A 5,054-nucleotide genomic window follows, 5' to 3' on the forward strand; every position below is an offset into this window, starting at 1 on the left:
TACTTAGTATATTAATTTACGACTAAAAACAATATCTTGAAAATTTTTGAAGTATATTGTTTTAATAACATTTTTTTAAAAATTAAATGACTAAATGCCTAAAATTGGGAAGTATGAAAAATGGATATTCGAATATTGAAATTAAAAATTATTATTTTTTTTTTGTTTCGTTTTTTAGGAAAAGGATACTTTTTTTATTTATTGATAGATATCACAATCTGCCACACAGTTGTGGGTAATAGATAATAGTGATGAATGTAAACAAAAAATAAAAATTTTAAAAAAATACCAGTAATTTCAATCTTAAAGATAAGATTTCATGCAGATATACTGGCCATAAGGTAATAGTTTATAATTGCGGTTTACAACAATTTTAAATACGAGAAAATAGGAATGTGATTCGTGTGTTAGAAAAGAAACTTTTTAGCATAGGTTGTAGATTTTATTTCAAGTTTAGGAATTGTAAATTTATTGAGAAAGAATCTCTTAGTTTAGTAAAATAACTCATTTGTTCGATTTCATTTGAAAATATTTTATTTATTGAGGAAGTTTGATTAAAAAAATTAACATTGAAATATGCACTTTTTTTTTCGTACCCCACTGACGAAATAAGCAATTGAATACACATTTTAACAGAGGTTTGCACTATAAAACTTAATCTTTATATTAAATGTAATCAATTTAATTTTTCGAGCAAGTATTAACTAGTTTGACTCTTTTAGGATCACATCGTATGTTCATTTCTTATCTTCTTCACTATAAGACTTCAGTTTTAGCTTCCTTTCTTTCCCATTCGAAAATATTTTTGGGCAATACGTCTTCAATATACAAGAGTATTTACGTTTAAAACATTTCGTTAGAAAATGCTAAAGACAAAAATAAGCTAATAAAAAGCTATTTCTCAAGAATTATTGAACGTAAATATCTATTTTAGGACTTATATTTTAGCAAATTTAATCTACTTATCTGCTCTCTTAGATTTTCCAGTGTTGTTGGTAAATTAAAGAATATAATACTCGGTATAAAAAATTAATTTCTTTAAACTTTATGAAAAAGCCGCCATTTTTTATTAACCCAACCTAAACTTGGCAGACTCATGAGTTTTGACAATTAATTATACATAGTTTTAAATTAAGTAATCAATAATTGGGGTGAAATGACTGCCTTTTATCAGGAACCCATGGCTATACCAAAGGAGAGTTCAGAGGCTAATTTAATAGTATAAATCAAATAGTAATTAAAGTAAGAATTTAAATATTTTTATTTTCGAGCTTAACAACTTTTAAAAAATTTAGTTTGAAAATGAAAAAGACAAAAACAAGCAAAAGTATAACTATTAAAATTGTAATATTACTCTGGAATAGTGCGGGGTTAATAATTATTTTATGAGCAATACTAAACTTGGAGTGTTCTAAAACTTTTAAGAATAATTTGAATCATAAATATTTCACATAAAAAAATGTAAAATGAAAGTATTAAAAAAATTCATTCGGATTTATAGCGGTTTTTAAAATTGAAAAGAATAGAGAATTGAAATATGAGAGGCTCTCCAAAAAAACATGACCTGAACTGAATAATAGTTCGAGTTAAGAGGCAATTTCATTCTTTTGTTCAATTTTATATTTTGTTTATAGCGAATTTTATTGTTAATTTTTAATCTTTACTGAATTGATAGCGTGCTTATTTACTGGGCTATTATTGCGGACGAATGCTATGCTAACGAATAGCACTTACATAAATAAAACAAATAAAAGAATTAAGACGTTTTAAATTATATGAGTACTTTTTTTAAAATTTATTTAATGTGATTTACGACTGTACAAATAATAAATACAATGAGTAAATATGTTGTATGTTTCATTTAAACTTGTAAATCTCGGGAAGTAACCACCCATTGGTGGTATTTCAAGCGTTAATTTAAATTAGAAGGTCTCGTGGCCTCTTTCTTTTCAGACGCCTTGGAGGATTATCAGGGGTTGTTAAGGATGAGAGGTTAAGAATAATTGGGTTAGGATGGGTAAAGAGTTATATGAGTATTTAGTTATTAAATTCAACTTAATATCAAATAAATTGTCAATTAATATAAATAATTCATCTTCATTACAACCAGAATTTAAAAATGAATATTGTTTTCAATAATAAAAATTTGTCTTATAATATGGGAGGATAAAGGAATGCCCCTGGCAATAGTCCCTACCAAACCGACCTAGGTTATCAGCCGGTATCTCTTCTGCAATAAATCAATGCCCACATGTTGTCCGGATGTAATAGTTTCTCACATTCCAACAGATAACGGATAGCAATACCATAATTGCAAAAATGAGAAATTATAAGCCTTTCAAAAAATAAAAATTTTAAAAGTACAATTGACAATATTCAAATAATTATTTATCACCGTATAGATCTTTACTCTTTTTATTCATTTAGCCTAAGAGATAAAAATTCTTTCTTTCACCATTATGCTCAGTTAAATTTTAGATTAAATGAAATTATATTAACAAAATTCTGAACATTAATACATTAAACAATATATATACTCTAATGATTCTAAAGAAAAACTTCATATTTAACCTCAATATTAATAAGGCATAAAGACTCAAAGTCCGTCTGCGGAGTAGATCATACTTGTGAAACTTCGATATATAATTAAAATAACAAATTTGATTAAAGTATAATTATATATTACAATAATTTTTTTTATGCATTTTTTTAATTGTTTAACTCCATAATAAGAAAATATTTGTAATTCCAAGCCCTAACATAATAGTTGTCGAATGCTTTCAAGTCTGATATAATTAATTGATCCTTAGACAATATCGTCTTCCCGAGCCATCTTACTATGAATTTCAACAACAAACAGATACCAAAGTAATGACATGCATCCTTAATATTCCAATTACTGATAGCTCAGATTCACAATACTTAAAATAAATTTTATATATAATATATACATATACATATAAACCGTTTCAGCATATAATACAAAGTAGTGTTTTTGTAATTATTTTAAGAAAATATGTTGTTATATTATTCTCAGATGTTATTTAGTTAATCATTTTTTCGGGTCTTTTATGTCTAAAAAAGATAAATGAATATTTTATAAACACAAATTTCTTTTTAAAAACTTTATTCCTATTATATAAGCTAAAAGGATTTTTCTTCTTTAAAAGGCTAAGTTTATATATATATTTTTTTCAAAAAAATATATATATATATGGAATCCAGAGCTATGGGGTAAACAGGTACGATGAAAGGAAAGACTGACGAATGGTTGTCATCACGACACTTTGTCCTTGTTAGCCCCCTTGGACACAGGATATTTACCGCTAGGTCTTCCAGGGTTCAGGGGAGGGTCTTGAAATATTGCCCGTCGTTCTAGGAAACATCAGTAATCCTGTCAGCGAGTAGCTGGTTTTCGTAAATGGAATTAGGACCAAGTACCTATTACATTTAATAAAAAGAAACATTTTGTGTTTGTGAGTTGAAGAAAACATTTTTAAAGAAAACATTGTTCCTATTTTTTTCTCCAATAACCATCTTGGGAAAGTCCATTCACACATATTTTACTGAAATAAAAGAAATAACATTTACTGTTAACAGTAACGGAATAAATCCGTATAGATGTCCTAAACTAAAAGAGCCGCCTCAACTTTAACATTACTTAAACTGAACCAGTTTTAACGAACCATATTCTATAATTTATTAAACATTGATCTTAAACGGAATATGAATCTACTCGTTCTTTTAAATTTATTTATTGTATACCAGGCCCTGGGCGATGGGCCATGGGCCTTACATGGTTGATATAAGCGTTAAATTATATATATACATATATATATTTATAAAGTTGATTATGGGGGGAGGGGTAGAGTATCGTAACAAAGACAACCCTAACTATATACAATATTATAATTTAAAAAAAAAGATAAAATAAATAGATAAGAATAATGCTCCTTAATAAAACAATTGCTCTCTAATGGTAAAAAGAAACAAGTTAATTTAAAAAAAGGACGAGAGAAGAAAAAAAATAATAAGTAAAAGAGAGGAGTATGAATAATGAATTAATAAATATAGGATTTATAACAGAATATCCTGCAGCAGTCTGGGCTTCAGTCTTCGGGTTGAGGTTGGGTTTCTCAGGTTGAAGGTCACTGCTCCTTTGGAACTGGAAGTGGAACTTCATGAACCGTTTTTTAATGTAATCCTCTATTGATTCCGTTTGGAATTCCCGATTCAATTGGCTATTTCTTATGAACCAAGGATCATTAACTACGATTCTTAAGACTTTATTTTGAAAACATTGTAATTTTTTTAAGGATGCCACTCCGCTGAATTCACAGCCATACATCAGCAGTGGCCTGCGGATCGTTTTAAATATAAGAACAGTTTCTGGTTTTAATATTGAATTTCTGTTTAAAATAGGATATATCTATCATTGCTAACCTTGCGTAAGAGTTAGTTTGATGTTGATGTGATTCCAGGTAAGGCGGCGATCGAAGTGAATTCCCAGGTATCTAACAGTTTCACTGGCAGGATCCCATTTCACATTTTTACCTTAGAGGATTAGTTCAGATAGGCCTAGTGGGCATCGAAGAGTAAAAACAATCTACTTGTTGAACAGAAAAAATTTGAACGGTGAATTTAGGCAAGCAATGAATGCAGGAAGGAATAGTTTATCACCTAATAAAAACTTACTTTTTATGAATGGAAATATTGAATTAGAGAGTTCATGAAAAATATTAGAAACATGAATTTATTAAGTTTAGTTACCCACTCAATGCTAATATATGACCAGGGTATCAACGCTTTTTTGTCTTTTGCCTTGAAAATTCGTGAGAGTCCAATCTGATAAGGGATTTAGATGGCTTTACGAAAATGTGTGGACATTTGCTAAGAAAATATTGAAACCAGTTGACGCATAAGTTTATTATAAAGGGTTATATCAGTAGAGTATAAATTAACGATATAATAATAATTGTCTTTTTTGGAGAAGGTTCAGAATTATTTTATTAAAATTAGTATTCAGCTTTTCAATGTTTGTATTAATATTATAT

The 5,054-nt window shown here is 28.1% G+C and overlaps 1 protein-coding gene across 5 annotated transcripts in view; it reads right to left on the reverse strand.

Annotated features, from left to right (window-relative positions):
* The window catches only part of by (blistery), a 759,376-nt gene that overhangs the window by 229,873 nt on the left and 524,449 nt on the right, over positions 1-5,054 (reverse strand). The window lies entirely within an intron of this gene.

This window comes from Halyomorpha halys, unplaced genomic scaffold (assembly GCF_000696795.3).
Source record: "Halyomorpha halys isolate HHAL.00 unplaced genomic scaffold, Hhal_1.1 Scaffold215.1, whole genome shotgun sequence".
In the NCBI taxonomy this organism is placed as follows: Eukaryota; Metazoa; Arthropoda; class Insecta; order Hemiptera; family Pentatomidae; genus Halyomorpha; species Halyomorpha halys.